This window comes from Garra rufa, unplaced genomic scaffold (assembly GCF_049309525.1).
Source record: "Garra rufa unplaced genomic scaffold, GarRuf1.0 hap1_unplaced_003, whole genome shotgun sequence".
NCBI classification, from domain to species: domain Eukaryota; kingdom Metazoa; phylum Chordata; class Actinopteri; order Cypriniformes; family Cyprinidae; genus Garra; species Garra rufa.
In genome coordinates this window covers 1,697,866-1,716,762 of record NW_027394278.1, presented here as the reverse complement: position 1 = coordinate 1,716,762, position 18,897 = coordinate 1,697,866, and the positions used below count along the sequence as shown (strand labels likewise).

General features: G+C 38.1%; 14 non-coding genes and 4 pseudogenes across 14 annotated transcripts; all 18 read left to right on the top strand.

The window, feature by feature from the left end:
* The first annotated feature begins 575 nt into the window (after positions 1-575).
* On the top strand, positions 576-694 carry LOC141310296 (5S ribosomal RNA). Its single transcript, XR_012347840.1, has one exon. It is a non-coding gene; the product is annotated as a 5S ribosomal RNA (ribosomal RNA).
* Positions 695-1,425: 731 nt separating this feature from the next.
* Positions 1,426-1,544, top strand: LOC141309870 (5S ribosomal RNA). The gene has a single exon (XR_012347418.1). It is a non-coding gene; the product is annotated as a 5S ribosomal RNA (ribosomal RNA).
* An 84-nt stretch (positions 1,545-1,628) lies between these two features.
* LOC141310019 (5S ribosomal RNA) lies at positions 1,629-1,747 on the top strand. The gene has a single exon (XR_012347565.1). It is a non-coding gene; the product is annotated as a 5S ribosomal RNA (ribosomal RNA).
* A 1,376-nt stretch (positions 1,748-3,123) lies between these two features.
* LOC141310018 (5S ribosomal RNA) lies at positions 3,124-3,242 on the top strand. Its single transcript, XR_012347564.1, has one exon. It is a non-coding gene; the product is annotated as a 5S ribosomal RNA (ribosomal RNA).
* Positions 3,243-3,965: 723 nt separating this feature from the next.
* On the top strand, positions 3,966-4,074 carry LOC141310448 (5S ribosomal RNA; annotated as a pseudogene).
* Positions 4,075-4,158: 84 nt separating this feature from the next.
* Positions 4,159-4,277, top strand: LOC141310017 (5S ribosomal RNA). Its single transcript, XR_012347563.1, has one exon. It is a non-coding gene; the product is annotated as a 5S ribosomal RNA (ribosomal RNA).
* Positions 4,278-6,294: 2,017 nt separating this feature from the next.
* Positions 6,295-6,413, top strand: LOC141310016 (5S ribosomal RNA). The gene has a single exon (XR_012347562.1). It is a non-coding gene; the product is annotated as a 5S ribosomal RNA (ribosomal RNA).
* A 1,368-nt stretch (positions 6,414-7,781) lies between these two features.
* Positions 7,782-7,900, top strand: LOC141310373 (5S ribosomal RNA). The gene has a single exon (XR_012347917.1). It is a non-coding gene; the product is annotated as a 5S ribosomal RNA (ribosomal RNA).
* A 723-nt stretch (positions 7,901-8,623) lies between these two features.
* Positions 8,624-8,732, top strand: LOC141310446 (5S ribosomal RNA; annotated as a pseudogene).
* Positions 8,733-8,816: 84 nt separating this feature from the next.
* LOC141310014 (5S ribosomal RNA) lies at positions 8,817-8,935 on the top strand. Its single transcript, XR_012347561.1, has one exon. It is a non-coding gene; the product is annotated as a 5S ribosomal RNA (ribosomal RNA).
* Positions 8,936-10,305: 1,370 nt separating this feature from the next.
* On the top strand, positions 10,306-10,424 carry LOC141310013 (5S ribosomal RNA). The gene has a single exon (XR_012347560.1). It is a non-coding gene; the product is annotated as a 5S ribosomal RNA (ribosomal RNA).
* Positions 10,425-11,147: 723 nt separating this feature from the next.
* On the top strand, positions 11,148-11,256 carry LOC141310445 (5S ribosomal RNA; annotated as a pseudogene).
* An 84-nt stretch (positions 11,257-11,340) lies between these two features.
* LOC141310264 (5S ribosomal RNA) lies at positions 11,341-11,459 on the top strand. Its single transcript, XR_012347808.1, has one exon. It is a non-coding gene; the product is annotated as a 5S ribosomal RNA (ribosomal RNA).
* Positions 11,460-13,470: 2,011 nt separating this feature from the next.
* On the top strand, positions 13,471-13,589 carry LOC141310011 (5S ribosomal RNA). Its single transcript, XR_012347558.1, has one exon. It is a non-coding gene; the product is annotated as a 5S ribosomal RNA (ribosomal RNA).
* Positions 13,590-14,312: 723 nt separating this feature from the next.
* LOC141310444 (5S ribosomal RNA) lies at positions 14,313-14,421 on the top strand (annotated as a pseudogene).
* An 84-nt stretch (positions 14,422-14,505) lies between these two features.
* Positions 14,506-14,624, top strand: LOC141310010 (5S ribosomal RNA). Its single transcript, XR_012347557.1, has one exon. It is a non-coding gene; the product is annotated as a 5S ribosomal RNA (ribosomal RNA).
* A 2,017-nt stretch (positions 14,625-16,641) lies between these two features.
* LOC141310009 (5S ribosomal RNA) lies at positions 16,642-16,760 on the top strand. Its single transcript, XR_012347555.1, has one exon. It is a non-coding gene; the product is annotated as a 5S ribosomal RNA (ribosomal RNA).
* Positions 16,761-17,490: 730 nt separating this feature from the next.
* Positions 17,491-17,609, top strand: LOC141310345 (5S ribosomal RNA). Its single transcript, XR_012347890.1, has one exon. It is a non-coding gene; the product is annotated as a 5S ribosomal RNA (ribosomal RNA).
* Positions 17,610-18,897: the final 1,288 nt, after the last annotated feature.

The window sequence follows — 18,897 nt, the reverse complement described above, 5'->3', positions numbered from 1 at the left end:
GTGTGTCTTAAATAAATGGATGGTTGGCCTGCCATGTGACTAGACACATGACAGGAAGCAGGAAGTACAACTGTATAAGAGAGCAGCATGACAAACAAAGGACAGTCACCAAACTGTTGGATTAAGGAGTTTGCTAATTTTAGAGCTCACCTTTCCATTCACCACCTGCAAACTTTGGATTACACTTTCTGTGGATTGTATATACAATGGTGGACACTCACATTGGACTTATCAACACACTAGGATTCTTGGACTGTTTTTAGGGTATGGACAAATGAACTGTATTCTTTTAACAGCATTTACCTAGTTTTATCGTGTTGTTTTAAAGTCTTTTATGTTAACCTTGTATATAAACCAAATCTATTTAAACCAATCTTCTTTTATGTCTCATTCTTTTAACCACTACTCATCTCTCACAGTTAAATCTGACCCCATTTTAATCTTGTAACTCTGGATGGGAGACCGCCTGGGAATACCAGGTGCTGTAAGCTTTTGCCTTTTCTTCACTATTTATATAATATGCTGGCTTTTACGGAGGCTGATCTTTAAATAGGCCACTTTTTGGAGCAGCCCTCGCTTACGGCCATACCGCGCTGAGACCGCCCAATCTCGTCTGATCTCGGAAGCAAAGCAGCGTCGGGCCTGGTTAGTACTTGGATGGGAGACCGCCTGGGAATACCAGGTGCTGTAAGCTTTTGCCTTTTCTTCACTATTTATATAATATGCTGGCTTTTAGAAAGACGTGTTTTACCGCTCTATTTATTACAATCATTTAAATGTATTATAGAGTGTTAAGTGTTTTACATGTTTTTTTAGGCCATTTTATTGCTCTTAACATTTTAAGTGTGTGTGTGTCTTAAATAAATGGATGGTTGGCCTGCCATGTGACTAGACACATGACAGGAAGCAGGAAGTACAACTGTATAAGAGAGCAGCATGACATACAAAGGACAGTCACCAAACTGTTGGATTAAGGAGTTTGCTAATTTTAGAGCTCACCTTTCCATTCACCACCTGCAAACTTTGGATTACACTTTCTGTGGATTGTATATACAATGGTGGACACTCACATTGGACTTATCAACACACTGGGATTCTTGGACTGTTTTTAGGGTATGGACAAATGAACTGTATTCTTTTAACAGCATTTACCTAGTTTTATCGTGTTGTTTTAAAGTCTTTTTATGTGAACCTTGTATATAAACCAAATCTATTTAAACCAATCTTCTTTTATGTCTCATTCTTTTAACCACTAGTCATCTCTCACAGTTAAATCTGACCCCATTTTAATCTTGTAACTCTGGATGGGAGACCGCCTGGGAATACCAGGTGCTGTAAGCTTTTGCCTTTTCTTCACTATTTATATAATATGATGGCTTTTACGGAGGCTGATCTATAAATAGCCCACTTTTTGGAGCAGTACTCGCTTACGGCCATACTGCGCTGAGAGCGCCCGATCTCGTCTGATCTCGGAAGCAAAGCAGCGTCGGGCCTGGTTAGTACTTAGATGGGAGACCGCCTGGGAATACCAGGTGCTGTAAGCTTTTGCCTTTTCTTCACTATTTATATAATATGCTGGCTTTTACGGAGGCTGATCTTTAAATAGCCCACTTTTTGGAGCAGCCCTCGCTTACGGCCATACTGCGCTGAGACCGCCCGATCTCGTCTGATCTCGGAAGCAAAGCAGCGTCGGGCCTGGTTAGTACTTGGATGGGAGACCGCCTGGGAATACCAGGTGCTGTAAGCTTTTGCCTTTTCTTCACTATTTATATAATATGCTGGCTTTTAGAAAGACGTGTTTTACCGCTCTATTTATTACAATCATTTAAATGTATTATAGAGTGTTAAGTGTTTTACATGTTTTTTTAGGCCATTTTATTGCTCTTAACATTTTAAGTGTGTGTGTGTCTTAAATAAATGGATGGTTGGCCTGCCATGTGACTAGACACATGACAGGAAGCAGGAAGTACAACTGTATAAGAGAGCAGCATGACAAACAAAGGACAGTCACCAAACTGTTGGATTAAGGAGTTTGCTAATTTTAGAGCTCACCTTTCCATTCACCACCTGCAAACTTTGGATTACACTTTCTGTGGATTGTATATACAATGGTGGACACTCACATTGGACTTATCAACACACTGGGATTCTTGGACTGTTTTTAGGGTATGGACAAATGAACTGTATTCTTTTAACAGCATTTACCTAGTTTTATCGTGTTGTTTTAAAGTCTTTTATGTGAACCTTGTATATAAACCAAATCTATTTAAACCAATCTTCTTTTATGTCTCATTCTTTTAACCACTAGTCATCTCTCACAGTTAAATCTGACCCCATTTTAATCTTGTAACTCTGGATGGGAGACCGCCTGGGAATACCAGGTGCTGTAAGCTTTTGCCTTTTCTTCACTATTTATATAATATGCTGGCTTTTAGAAAGACGTGTTTTACCGCTCTATTTATTACAATCATTTAAATGTATTATAGAGTGTTAAGTGTTTTACATGTTTTTTTAGGCCATTTTATTGCTCTTAACATTTTAAGTGTGTGTGTGTCTTAAATAAATGGATGGTTGGCCTGCCATGTGACTAGACACATGACAGGAAGCAGGAAGTACAACTGTATAAGAGAGCAGCATGACAAACAAAGGACAGTCACCAAACTGTTGGATTAAGGAGTTTGCTAATTTTAGAGCTCACCTTTCCATTCACCACCTGCAAACTTTGGATTACACTTTCTGTGGATTGTATATACAATGGTGGACACTCACATTGGACTTATCAACACACTAGGATTCTTGGACTGTTTTTAGGGTATGGACAAATGAACTGTATTCTTTTAACAGCATTTACCTAGTTTTATCGTGTTGTTTTAAAGTCTTTTATGTTAACCTTGTATATAAACCAAATCTATTTAAACCAATCTTCTTTTATGTCTCATTCTTTTAACCACTACTCATCTCTCACAGTTAAATCTGACCCCATTTTAATCTTGTAACTCTGGATGGGAGACCGCCTGGGAATACCAGGTGCTGTAAGCTTTTGCCTTTTCTTCACTATTTATATAATATGCTGGCTTTTACGGAGGCTGATCTTTAAATAGCCCACTTTTTGGAGCAGCCCTCGCTTACGGCCATACTGCGCTGAGACCGCCCGATCTCGTCTGATCTCGGAAGCAAAGCAGCGTCGGGCCTGGTTAGTACTTGGATGGGAGACCGCCTGGGAATACCAGGTGCTGTAAGCTTTTGCCTTTTCTTCACTATTTATATAATATGCTGGCTTTTAGAAAGACGTGTTTTACCGCTCTATTTATTACAATCATTTAAATGTATTATAGAGTGTTAAGTGTTTTACATGTTTTTTAGGCCATTTTATTACTCTTAACATTTTAAGTGTGTGTGTGTCTTTAATAAATGGATGGTTGGCCTGCCATGTGACTAGACACATGACAGGAAGCAGGAAGTACAACTGTATAAGAGAGCAGCATGACAAAAAAAGTCACCAAACTGTTGGATTAAGGAGTTGCTAATTTTAGAGCTCACCTTTCCATTCACCACCTGCAAACTTTGGATTACACTTTCTGTGGATTGTATATACAATGGTGGACACTCACATTGGACTTATCAACACACTGGGATTCTTGGACTGTTTTTAGGGTATGGACAAATGAACTGTATTCTTTTAACAGCATTTACCTAGTTTTATCGTGTTGTTTTAAAGTCTTTTATGTGAACCTTGTATAAAAACCAAATCTATTTAAACCAATCTTCTTTTATGTCTCATTCTTTTAACCACTAGTCATCTCTCACAGTTAATTCTGACCCCATTTTAATGTTGTAACTCTGGATGGGAGACCGCCTGGGAATACCAGGTGCTGTAAACTTTTGCCTTTTCTTCACTATTTATATAATATGATGGCTTTTACGGAGGCTGATCTATAAATAACCCACTTTTTGGAGCAGTCCTCGCTTACGGCCATACTGCGCTGAGTGCGCCCGATCTCGGAAGCAAAGCAGCGTCGGGCCTGGTTAGTACTTGGATGGGAGACCCCCTGGGAATACCAGGTGCTGTAAGCTTTTGCCTTTTCTTCACTATTTATATAATAAGATGGCTTTTACGGAGGCTGATCTATAAATAGCCCACTTTTTGGAGCAGTACTCGCTTACGGCCATACTGCGCTGAGACCGCCCGATCTCGTCTGATCTCGGAAGCAAAGCAGCGTCGGGCCTGGTTAGTACTTGGATGGGAGACCGCCTGGGAATACCAGGTGCTGTAAGCTTTTGCCTTTTCTTCACTATTTATATAATATGCTGGCTTTTAGAAAGACGTGTTTTACCGCTCTATTTATTACAATCATTTAAATGTATTATAGAGTGTTAAGTGTTTTACATGTTTTTTAGGCCATTTTATTACTCTTAACATTTTAAGTGTGTGTGTGTGTCTTTAATAAATGGATGGTTGGCCTGCCATGTGACTAGACACATGACAGGAAGCAGGAAGTACAACTGTATAAGAGAGCAGCATGACAAAAAAAGTCACCAAACTGTTGGATTAAGGAGTTGCTAATTTTAGAGCTCACCTTTCCATTCACCACCTGCAAACTTTGGATTACACTTTCTGTGGATTGTATATACAATGGTGGACACTCACATTGGATTTATCAACACACTGGGATTCTTGGACTGTTTTTAGGGTATGGACAAATGAACTGTATTCTTTTAACAGCATTTACCTAGTTTTATCGTGTTGTTTTAAAGTCTTTTATGTGAACCTTGTATATAAACCAAATCTATTTAAACCAATCTTCTTTTATGTCTCATTCTTTTAACCACTAGTCATCTCTCACAGTTAAATCTGACCCCATTTTAATCTTGTAACTCTGGATGGGAGACCGCCTGGGAATACCAGGTGCTGTAAGCTTTTGCCTTTTCTTCACTATTTATATAATATGCTGGCTTTTAGAAAGACGTGTTTTACCGCTCTATTTATTACAATCATTTAAATGTATTATAGAGTGTTAAGTGTTTTACATGTTTTTTTAGGCCATTTTATTGCTCTTAACATTTTAAGTGTGTGTGTGTCTTAAATAAATGGATGGTTGGCCTGCCATGTGACTAGACACATGACAGGAAGCAGGAAGTACAACTGTATAAGAGAGCAGCATGACAAACAAAGGACAGTCACCAAACTGTTGGATTAAGGAGTTTGCTAATTTTAGAGCTCACCTTTCCATTCACCACCTGCAAACTTTGGATTACACTTTCTGTGGATTGTATATACAATGGTGGACACTCACATTGGACTTATCAACACACTGGGATTCTTGGACTGTTTTTAGGGTATGGACAAATGAACTGTATTCTTTTAACAGCATTTACCTAGTTTTATCGTGTTGTTTTAAAGTCTTTTATGTGAACCTTGTATATAAACCAAATCTATTTAAACCAATCTTCTTTTATGTCTCATTCTTTTAACCACTAGTCATCTCTCACAGTTAAATCTGACCCCATTTTAATCTTGTAACTCTGGATGGGAGACCGCCTGGGAATACCAGGTGCTGTAAGCTTTTGCCTTTTCTTCACTATTTATATAATATGCTGGCTTTTAGAAAGACGTGTTTTACCGCTCTATTTATTACAATCATTTAAATGTATTATAGAGTGTTAAGTGTTTTACATGTTTTTTTAGGCCATTTTATTGCTCTTAACATTTTAAGTGTGTGTGTGTCTTAAATAAATGGATGGTTGGCCTGCCATGTGACTAGACACATGACAGGAAGCAGGAAGTACAACTGTATAAGAGAGCAGCATGACAAACAAAGGACAGTCACCAAACTGTTGGATTAAGGAGTTTGCTAATTTTAGAGCTCACCTTTCCATTCACCACCTGCAAACTTTGGATTACACTTTCTGTGGATTGTATATACAATGGTGGACACTCACATTGGACTTATCAACACACTAGGATTCTTGGACTGTTTTTAGGGTATGGACAAATGAACTGTATTCTTTTAACAGCATTTACCTAGTTTTATCGTGTTGTTTTAAAGTCTTTTATGTTAACCTTGTATATAAACCAAATCTATTTAAACCAATCTTCTTTTATGTCTCATTCTTTTAACCACTACTCATCTCTCACAGTTAAATCTGACCCCATTTTAATCTTGTAACTCTGGATGGGAGACCGCCTGGGAATACCAGGTGCTGTAAGCTTTTGCCTTTTCTTCACTATTTATATAATATGCTGGCTTTTACGGAGGCTGATCTTTAAATAGCCCACTTTTTGGAGCAGCCCTCGCTTACGGCCATACTGCGCTGAGACCGCCCGATCTCGTCTGATCTCGGAAGCAAAGCAGCGTCGGGCCTGGTTAGTACTTGGATGGGAGACCGCCTGGGAATACCAGGTGCTGTAAGCTTTTGCCTTTTCTTCACTATTTATATAATATGCTGGCTTTTAGAAAGACGTGTTTTACCGCTCTATTTATTACAATCATTTAAATGTATTATAGAGTGTTAAGTGTTTTACATGTTTTTTAGGCCATTTTATTACTCTTAACATTTTAAGTGTGTGTGTGTCTTTAATAAATGGATGGTTGGCCTGCCATGTGACTAGACACATGACAGGAAGCAGGAAGTACAACTGTATAAGAGAGCAGCATGACAAAAAAAGTCACCAAACTGTTGGATTAAGGAGTTGCTAATTTTAGAGCTCACCTTTCCATTCACCACCTGCAAACTTTGGATTACACTTTCTGTGGATTGTATATACAATGGTGGACACTCACATTGGACTTATCAACACACTGGGATTCTTGGACTGTTTTTAGGGTATGGACAAATGAACTGTATTCTTTTAACAGCATTTACCTAGTTTTATCGTGTTGTTTTAAAGTCTTTTATGTGAACCTTGTATATAAACCAAATCTATTTAAACCAATCTTCTTTTATGTCTCATTCTTTTAACCACTAGTCATCTCTCACAGTTAAATCTGACCCCATTTTAATCTTGTAACTCTGGAAGGGAGACCGCCTGGGAATACCAGGTGCTGTAAGCTTTTGCCTTTTCTTCACTATTTATATAATATGCTGGCTTTTAGAAAGACGTGTTTTACCGCTCTATTTATTACAATCATTTAAATGTATTATAGAGTGTTAAGTGTTTTACATGTTTTTTTAGGCCATTTTATTGCTCTTAACATTTTAAGTGTGTGTGTGTCTTAAATAAATGGATGGTTGGCCTGCCATGTGACTAGACACATGACAGGAAGCAGGAAGTACAACTGTATAAGAGAGCAGCATGACAAACAAAGGACAGTCACCAAACTGTTGGATTAAGGAGTTTGCTAATTTTAGAGCTCACCTTTCCATTCACCACCTGCAAACTTTGGATTACACTTTCTGTGGATTGTATATACAATGGTGGACACTCACATTGGACTTATCAACACACTAGGATTCTTGGACTGTTTTTAGGGTATGGACAAATGAACTGTATTCTTTTAACAGCATTTACCTAGTTTTATCGTGTTGTTTTAAAGTCTTTTATGTTAACCTTGTATATAAACCAAATCTATTTAAACCAATCTTCTTTTATGTCTCATTCTTTTAACCACTACTCATCTCTCACAGTTAAATCTGACCCCATTTTAATCTTGTAACTCTGGATGGGAGACCGCCTGGGAATACCAGGTGCTGTAAGCTTTTGCCTTTTCTTCACTATTTATATAATATGCTGGCTTTTACGGAGGCTGATCTTTAAATAGCCCACTTTTTGGAGCGCCCTCGCTTACGGCCATACTGCGCTGAGACCGCCCGATCTCGTCTGATCTCGGAAGCAATGCAGCGTCGGGCCTGGTTAGTACTTGGATGGGAGACCGCCTGGGAATACCAGGTGCTGTAAGCTTTTGCCTTTTCTTCACTATTTATATAATATGCTGGCTTTTAGAAAGACTTGTTTTACCGCTCTATTTATTACAATCATTTAAATGTATTATAGAGTGTTAAGTGTTTTACATGTTTTTTAGGCCATTTTATTACTCTTAACATTTTAAGTGTGTGTGTGTCTTTAATAAATGGATGGTTGGCCTGCCATGTGACTAGACACATGACAGGAAGCAGGAAGTACAACTGTATAAGAGAGCAGCATGACAAAAAAAGTCACCAAACTGTTGGATTAAGGAGTTGCTAATTTTAGAGCTCACCTTTCCATTCACCACCTGCAAACTTTGGATTACACTTTCTGTGGATTGTATATACAATGGTGGACACTCACATTGGACTTATCAACACACTGGGATTCTTGGACTGTTTTTAGGGTATGGACAAATGAACTGTATTCTTTTAACAGCATTTACCTAGTTTTATCGTGTTGTTTTAAAGTCTTTTATGTGAACCTTGTATAAAAACCAAATCTATTTAAACCAATCTTCTTTTATGTCTCATTCTTTTAACCACTAGTCATCTCTCACAGTTAATTCTGACCCCATTTTAATGTTGTAACTCTGGATGGGAGACCGCCTGGGAATACCAGGTGCTGTAAACTTTTGCCTTTTCTTCACTATTTATATAATATGATGGCTTTTACGGAGGCTGATCTATAAATAACCCACTTTTTGGAGCAGTCCTCGCTTACGGCCATACTGCGCTGAGTGCGCCCGATCTCGGAAGCAAAGCAGCGTCGGGCCTGGTTAGTACTTGGATGGGAGACCCCCTGGGAATACCAGGTGCTGTAAGCTTTTGCCTTTTCTTCACTATTTATATAATAAGATGGCTTTTACGGAGGCTGATCTATAAATAGCCCACTTTTTGGAGCAGTACTCGCTTACGGCCATACTGCGCTGAGACCGCCCGATCTCGTCTGATCTCGGAAGCAAAGCAGCGTCGGGCCTGGTTAGTACTTGGATGGGAGACCGCCTGGGAATACCAGGTGCTGTAAGCTTTTGCCTTTTCTTCACTATTTATATAATATGCTGGCTTTTAGAAAGACGTGTTTTACCGCTCTATTTATTACAATCATTTAAATGTATTATAGAGTGTTAAGTGTTTTACATGTTTTTTAGGCCATTTTATTACTCTTAACATTTTAAGTGTGTGTGTGTGTCTTTAATAAATGGATGGTTGGCCTGCCATGTGACTAGACACATGACAGGAAGCAGGAAGTACAACTGTATAAGAGAGCAGCATGACAAAAAAAGTCACCAAACTGTTGGATTAAGGAGTTGCTAATTTTAGAGCTCACCTTTCCATTCACCACCTGCAAACTTTGGATTACACTTTCTGTGGATTGTATATACAATGGTGGACACTCACATTGGACTTATCAACACACTGGGATTCTTGGACTGTTTTTAGGGTATGGACAAATGAACTGTATTCTTTTAACAGCATTTACCTAGTTTTATCGTGTTGTTTTAAAGTCTTTTATGTGAACCTTGTATATAAACCAAATCTATTTAAACCAATCTTCTTTTATGTCTCATTCTTTTAACCACTAGTCATCTCTCACAGTTAAATCTGACCCCATTTTAATCTTGTAACTCTGGATGGGAGACCGCCTGGGAATACCAGGTGCTGTAAGCTTTTGCCTTTTCTTCACTATTTATATAATATGCTGGCTTTTAGAAAGACGTGTTTTACCGCTCTATTTATTACAATCATTTAAATGTATTATAGAGTGTTAAGTGTTTTACATGTTTTTTTAGGCCATTTTATTGCTCTTAACATTTTAAGTGTGTGTGTGTCTTAAATAAATGGATGGTTGGCCTGCCATGTGACTAGACACATGACAGGAAGCAGGAAGTACAACTGTATAAGAGAGCAGCATGACAAACAAAGGACAGTCACCAAACTGTTGGATTAAGGAGTTTGCTAATTTTAGAGCTCACCTTTCCATTCACCACCTGCAAACTTTGGATTACACTTTCTGTGGATTGTATATACAATGGTGGACACTCACATTGGACTTATCAACACACTAGGATTCTTGGACTGTTTTTAGGGTATGGACAAATGAACTGTATTCTTTTAACAGCATTTACCTAGTTTTATCGTGTTGTTTTAAAGTCTTTTATGTTAACCTTGTATATAAACCAAATCTATTTAAACCAATCTTCTTTTATGTCTCATTCTTTTAACCACTACTCATCTCTCACAGTTAAATCTGACCCCATTTTAATCTTGTAACTCTGGATGGGAGACCGCCTGGGAATACCAGGTGCTGTAAGCTTTTGCCTTTTCTTCACTATTTATATAATATGCTGGCTTTTACGGAGGCTGATCTTTAAATAGCCCACTTTTTGGAGCGCCCTCGCTTACGGCCATACTGCGCTGAGACCGCCCGATCTCGTCTGATCTCGGAAGCAAAGCAGCGTCGGGCCTGGTTAGTACTTGGATGGGAGACCGCCTGGGAATACCAGGTGCTGTAAGCTTTTGCCTTTTCTTCACTATTTATATAATATGCTGGCTTTTAGAAAGACTTGTTTTACCGCTCTATTTATTACAATCATTTAAATGTATTATAGAGTGTTAAGTGTTTTACATGTTTTTTAGGCCATTTTATTACTCTTAACATTTTAAGTGTGTGTGTGTCTTTAATAAATGGATGGTTGGCCTGCCATGTGACTAGACACATGACAGGAAGCAGGAAGTACAACTGTATAAGAGAGCAGCATGACAAAAAAAGTCACCAAACTGTTGGATTAAGGAGTTGCTAATTTTAGAGCTCACCTTTCCATTCACCACCTGCAAACTTTGGATTACACTTTCTGTGGATTGTATATACAATGGTGGACACTCACATTGGACTTATCAACACACTGGGATTCTTGGACTGTTTTTAGGGTATGGACAAATGAACTGTATTCTTTTAACAGCATTTACCTAGTTTTATCGTGTTGTTTTAAAGTCTTTTATGTGAACCTTGTATAAAAACCAAATCTATTTAAACCAATCTTCTTTTATGTCTCATTCTTTTAACCACTAGTCATCTCTCACAGTTAATTCTGACCCCATTTTAATGTTGTAACTCTGGATGGGAGACCGCCTGGGAATACCAGGTGCTGTAAACTTTTGCCTTTTCTTCACTATTTATATAATATGATGGCTTTTACGGAGGCTGATCTATAAATAACCCACTTTTTGGAGCAGTCCTCGCTTACGGCCATACTGCGCTGAGTGCGCCCGATCTCGGAAGCAAAGCAGCGTCGGGCCTGGTTAGTACTTGGATGGGAGACCCCCTGGGAATACCAGGTGCTGTAAGCTTTTGCCTTTTCTTCACTATTTATATAATAAGATGGCTTTTACGGAGGCTGATCTATAAATAGCCCACTTTTTGGAGCAGTACTCGCTTACGGCCATACTGCGCTGAGACCGCCCGATCTCGTCTGATCTCGGAAGCAAAACAGCGTCGGGCCTGGTTAGTACTTGGATGGGAGACCGCCTGGGAATACCAGGTGCTGTAAGCTTTTGCCTTTTCTTCACTATTTATATAATATGCTGGCTTTTAGAAAGACGTGTTTTACCGCTCTATTTATTACAATCATTTAAATGTATTATAGAGTGTTAAGTGTTTTACATGTTTTTTAGGCCATTTTATTACTCTTAACATTTTAAGTGTGTGTGTGTGTCTTTAATAAATGGATGGTTGGCCTGCCATGTGACTAGACACATGACAGGAAGCAGGAAGTACAACTGTATAAGAGAGCAGCATGACAAAAAAAGTCACCAAACTGTTGGATTAAGGAGTTGCTAATTTTAGAGCTCACCTTTCCATTCACCACCTGCAAACTTTGGATTACACTTTCTGTGGATTGTATATACAATGGTGGACACTCACATTGGACTTATCAACACACTGGGATTCTTGGACTGTTTTTAGGGTATGGACAAATGAACTGTATTCTTTTAACAGCATTTACCTAGTTTTATCGTGTTGTTTTAAAGTCTTTTATGTGAACCTTGTATATAAACCAAATCTATTTAAACCAATCTTCTTTTATGTCTCATTCTTTTAACCACTAGTCATCTCTCACAGTTAAATCTGACCCCATTTTAATCTTGTAACTCTGGATGGGAGACCGCCTGGGAATACCAGGTGCTGTAAGCTTTTGCCTTTTCTTCACTATTTATATAATATGCTGGCTTTTAGAAAGACGTGTTTTACCGCTCTATTTATTACAATCATTTAAATGTATTATAGAGTGTTAAGTGTTTTACATGTTTTTTAGGCCATTTTATTACTCTTAACATTTTAAGTGTGTGTGTGTGTCTTTAATAAATGGATGGTTGGCCTGCCATGTGACTAGACACATGACAGGAAGCAGGAAGTACAACTGTATAAGAGAGCAGCATGACAAAAAAAGTCACCAAACTGTTGGATTAAGGAGTTGCTAATTTTAGAGCTCACCTTTCCATTCACCACCTGCAAACTTTGGATTACACTTTCTGTGGATTGTATATACAATGGTGGACACTCACATTGGACTTATCAACACACTGGGATTCTTGGACTGTTTTTAGGGTATGGACAAATGAACTGTATTCTTTTAACAGCATTTACCTAGTTTTATCGTGTTGTTTTAAAGTCTTTTATGTGAACCTTGTATATAAACCAAATCTATTTAAACCAATCTTCTTTTATGTCTCATTCTTTTAACCACTAGTCATCTCTCACAGTTAAATCTGACCCCATTTTAATCTTGTAACTCTGGATGGGAGACCGCCTGGGAATACCAGGTGCTGTAAGCTTTTGCCTTTTCTTCACTATTTATATAATATGCTGGCTTTTAGAAAGACGTGTTTTACCGCTCTATTTATTACAATCATTTAAATGTATTATAGAGTGTTAAGTGTTTTACATGTTTTTTTAGGCCATTTTATTGCTCTTAACATTTTAAGTGTGTGTGTGTCTTAAATAAATGGATGGTTGGCCTGCCATGTGACTAGACACATGACAGGAAGCAGGAAGTACAACTGTATAAGAGAGCAGCATGACAAACAAAGGACAGTCACCAAACTGTTGGATTAAGGAGTTTGCTAATTTTAGAGCTCACCTTTCCATTCACCACCTGCAAACTTTGGATTACACTTTCTGTGGATTGTATATACAATGGTGGACACTCACATTGGACTTATCAACACACTAGGATTCTTGGACTGTTTTTAGGGTATGGACAAATGAACTGTATTCTTTTAACAGCATTTACCTAGTTTTATCGTGTTGTTTTAAAGTCTTTTATGTTAACCTTGTATATAAACCAAATTTATTTAAACCAATCTTCTTTTATGTCTCATTCTTTTAACCACTACTCATCTCTCACAGTTAAATCTGACCCCATTTTAATCTTGTAACTCTGGATGGGAGACCGCCTGGGAATACCAGGTGCTGTAAGCTTTTGCCTTTTCTTCACTATTTATATAATATGCTGGCTTTTACGGAGGCTGATCTTTAAATAGCCCACTTTTTGGAGCGCCCTCGCTTACGGCCATACTGCGCTGAGACCGCCCGATCTCGTCTGATCTCGGAAGCAAAGCAGCGTCGGGCCTGGTTAGTACTTGGATGGGAGACCGCCTGGGAATACCAGGTGCTGTAAGCTTTTGCCTTTTCTTCACTATTTATATAATATGCTGGCTTTTAGAAAGACTTGTTTTACCGCTCTATTTATTACAATCATTTAAATGTATTATAGAGTGTTAAGTGTTTTACATGTTTTTTAGGCCATTTTATTACTCTTAACATTTTAAGTGTGTGTGTGTCTTTAATAAATGGATGGTTGGCCTGCCATGTGACTAGACACATGACAGGAAGCAGGAAGTACAACTGTATAAGAGAGCAGCATGACAAAAAAAGTCACCAAACTGTTGGATTAAGGAGTTGCTAATTTTAGAGCTCACCTTTCCATTCACCACCTGCAAACTTTGGATTACACTTTCTGTGGATTGTATATACAATGGTGGACACTCACATTGGACTTATCAACACACTGGGATTCTTGGACTGTTTTTAGGGTATGGACAAATGAACTGTATTCTTTTAACAGCATTTACCTAGTTTTATCGTGTTGTTTTAAAGTCTTTTATGTGAACCTTGTATAAAAACCAAATCTATTTAAACCAATCTTCTTTTATGTCTCATTCTTTTAACCACTAGTCATCTCTCACAGTTAATTCTGACCCCATTTTAATGTTGTAACTCTGGATGGGAGACCGCCTGGGAATACCAGGTGCTGTAAACTTTTGCCTTTTCTTCACTATTTATATAATATGATGGCTTTTACGGAGGCTGATCTATAAATAACCCACTTTTTGGAGCAGTCCTCGCTTACGGCCATACTGCGCTGAGTGCGCCCGATCTCGGAAGCAAAGCAGCGTCGGGCCTGGTTAGTACTTGGATGGGAGACCCCCTGGGAATACCAGGTGCTGTAAGCTTTTGCCTTTTCTTCACTATTTATATAATAAGATGGCTTTTACGGAGGCTGATCTATAAATAGCCCACTTTTTGGAGCAGTACTCGCTTACGGCCATACTGCGCTGAGACCGCCCGATCTCGTCTGATCTCGGAAGCAAAGCAGCGTCGGGCCTGGTTAGTACTTGGATGGGAGACCGCCTGGGAATACCAGGTGCTGTAAGCTTTTGCCTTTTCTTCACTATTTATATAATATGCTGGCTTTTAGAAAGACGTGTTTTACCGCTCTATTTATTACAATCATTTAAATGTATTATAGAGTGTTAAGTGTTTTACATGTTTTTTAGGCCATTTTATTACTCTTAACATTTTAAGTGTGTGTGTGTGTCTTTAATAAATGGATGGTTGGCCTGCCATGTGACTAGACACATGACAGGAAGCAGGAAGTACAACTGTATAAGAGAGCAGCATGACAAAAAAAGTCACCAAACTGTTGGATTAAGGAGTTGCTAATTTTAGAGCTCACCTTTCCATTCACCACCTGCAAACTTTGGATTACACTTTCTGTGGATTGTATATACAATGGTGGACACTCACATTGGACTTATCAACACACTGGGATTCTTGGACTGTTTTTAGGGTATGGACAAATGAACTGTATTCTTTTAACAGCATTTACCTAGTTTTATCGTGTTGTTTTAAAGTCTTTTATGTGAACCTTGTATATAAACCAAATCTATTTAAACCAATCTTCTTTTATGTCTCATTCTTTTAACCACTAGTCATCTCTCACAGTTAAATCTGACCCCATTTTAATCTTGTAACTCTGGATGGGAGACCGCCTGGGAATACCAGGTGCTGTAAGCTTTTGCCTTTTCTTCACTATTTATATAATATGCTGGCTTTTAGAAAGACGTGTTTTACCGCTCTATTTATTACAATCATTTAAATGTATTATAGAGTGTTAAGTGTTTTACTTGTTTTTTTAGGCCATTTTATTGCTCTTAACATTTTAAGTGTGTGTGTGTCTTAAATAAATGGATGGTTGGCCTGCCATGTGACTAGACACATGACAGGAAGCAGGAAGTACAACTGTATAAGAGAGCAGCATGACAAACAAAGGACAGTCACCAAACTGTTGGATTAAGGAGTTTGCTAATTTTAGAGCTCACCTTTCCATTCACCACCTGCAAACTTTGGATTACACTTTCTGTGGATTGTATATACAATGGTGGACACTCACATTGGACTTATCAACACACTGGGATTCTTGGACTGTTTTTAGGGTATGGACAAATGAACTGTATTCTTTTAACAGCATTTACCTAGTTTTATCGTGTTGTTTTAAAGTCTTTTATGTGAACCTTGTATATAAACCAAATCTATTTAAACCAATCTTCTTTTATGTCTCATTCTTTTAACCACTAGTCATCTCTCACAGTTAAATCTGACCCCATTTTAATCTTGTAACTCTGGATGGGAGACCGCCTGGGAATACCAGGTGCTGTAAGCTTTTGCCTTTTCTTCACTATTTATATAATATGCTGGCTTTTAGAAAGACGTGTTTTACCGCTCTATTTATTACAATCATTTAAATGTATTATAGAGTGTTAAGTGTTTTACATGTTTTTTTAGGCCATTTTATTGCTCTTAACATTTTAAGTGTGTGTGTGTCTTAAATAAATGGATGGTTGGCCTGCCATGTGACTAGACACATGACAGGAAGCAGGAAGTACAACTGTATAAGAGAGCAGCATGACAAACAAAGGACAGTCACCAAACTGTTGGATTAAGGAGTTTGCTAATTTTAGAGCTCACCTTTCCATTCACCACCTGCAAACTTTGGATTACACTTTTTGTGGATTGTATATACAATGGTGGACACTCACATTTGACTTATCAACACACTAGGATTCTTGGACTGTTTTTAGGGTATGGACAAATGAACTGTATTCTTTTAACAGCATTTACCTAGTTTTATCGTGTTGTTTTAAAGTCTTTTATGTTAACCTTGTATATAAACCAAATCTATTTAAACCAATCTTCTTTTATGTCTCATTCTTTTAACCACTACTCATCTCTCACAGTTAAATCTGACCCCATTTTAATCTTGTAACTCTGGATGGGAGACCGCCTGGGAATACCAGGTGCTGTAAGCTTTTGCCTTTTCTTCACTATTTATATAATATGCTGGCTTTTACGGAGGCTGATCTTTAAATAGCCCACTTTTTGGAGCAGCCCTCGCTTACGGCCATACTGCGCTGAGACCGCCCGATCTCGTCTGATCTCGGAAGCAAAGCAGCGTCGGGCCTGGTTAGTACTTGGATGGGAGACCGCCTGGGAATACCAGGTGCTGTAAGCTTTTGCCTTTTCTTCACTATTTATATAATATGCTGGCTTTTAGAAAGACGTGTTTTACCGCTCTATTTATTACAATCATTTAAATGTATTATAGAGTGTTAAGTGTTTTACATGTTTTTTTAGGCCATTTTATTGCTCTTAACATTTTAAGTGTGTGTGTGTCTTAAATAAATGGATGGTTGGCCTGCCATGTGACTAGACACATGACAGGAAGCAGGAAGTACAACTGTATAAGAGAGCAGCATGACAAACAAAGGACAGTCACCAAACTGTTGGATTAAGGAGTTTGCTAATTTTAGAGCTCACCTTTCCATTCACCACCTGCAAACTTTGGATTACACTTTCTGTGGATTGTATATACAATGGTGGACACTCACATTGGACTTATCAACACACTAGGATTCTTGGACTGTTTTTAGGGTATGGACAAATGAACTGTATTCTTTTAACAGCATTTACCTAGTTTTATCGTGTTGTTTTAAAGTCTTTTATGTTAACCTTGTATATAAACCAAATCTATTTAAACCAATCTTCTTTTATGTCTCATTCTTTTAACCACTACTCATCTCTCACAGTTAAATCTGACCCCATTTTAATCTTGTAACTCTGGATGGGAGACCGCCTGGGAATACCAGGTGCTGTAAGCTTTTGCCTTTTCTTCACTATTTATATAATATGCTGGCTTTTACGGAGGCTGATCTTTAAATAGCCCACTTTTTGGAGCAGCCCTCGCTTACGGCCATACTGCGCTGAGACCGCCCGATCTCGTCTGATCTTGGAAGCAAAGCAGCGTCGGGCCTGGTTAGTACTTGGATGGGAGACCGCCTGGGAATACCAGGTGCTGTAAGCTTTTGCCTTTTCTTCACTATTTATATAATATGCTGGCTTTTAGAAAGACGTGTTTTACCGCTCTATTTATTACAATCATTTAAATGTATTATAGAGTGTTAAGTGTTTTACATGTTTTTTAGGCCATTTTATTACTCTTAACATTTTAAGTGTGTGTGTGTCTTTAATAAATGGATGGTTGGCCTGCCATGTGACTAGACACATGACAGGAAGCAGGAAGTACAACTGTATAAGAGAGCAGCATGACAAAAAAAGTCACCAAACTGTTGGATTAAGGAGTTGCTAATTTTAGAGCTCACCTTTCCATTCACCACCTGCAAACTTTGGATTACACTTTCTGTGGATTGTATATACAATGGTGGACACTCACATTGGACTTATCAACACACTGGGATTCTTGGACTGTTTTTAGGGTATGGACAAATGAACTGTATTCTTTTAACAGCATTTACCTAGTTTTATCGTGTTGTTTTAAAGTCTTTTATGTGAACCTTGTATATAAACCAAATCTATTTAAACCAATCTTCTTTTATGTCTCATTCTTTTAACCACTAGTCATCTCTCACAGTTAAATCTGACCCCATTTTAATCTTGTAACTCTGGAAGGGAGACCGCCTGGGAATACCAGGTGCTGTAAGCTTTTGCCTTTTCTTCACTATTTATATAATATGCTGGCTTTTAGAAAGACGTGTTTTACCGCTCTATTTATTACAATCATTTAAATGTATTATAGAGTGTTAAGTGTTTTACATGTTTTTTTAGGCCATTTTATTGCTCTTAACATTTTAAGTGTGTGTGTGTCTTAAATAAATGGATGGTTGGCCTGCCATGTGACTAGACACATGACAGGAAGCAGGAAGTACAACTGTATAAGAGAGCAGCATGACAAACAAAGGACAGTCACCAAACTGTTGGATTAAGGAGTTTGCTAATTTTAGAGCTCACCTTTCCATTCACCACCTGCAAACTTTGGATTACACTTTCTGTGGATTGTATATACAATGGTGGACACTCACATTGGACTTATCAACACACTAGGATTCTTGGACTGTTTTTAGGGTATGGACAAATGAACTGTATTCTTTTAACAGCATTTACCTAGTTTTATCGTGTTGTTTTAAAGTCTTTTATGTGAACCTTGTATATAAACCAAATCTATTTAAACCAATCTTCTTTTATGTCTCATTCTTTTAACCACTACTCATCTCTCACAGTTAAATCTGACCCCATTTTAATCTTGTAACTCTGGATGGGAGACCGCCTGGGAATACCAGGTGCTGTAAGCTTTT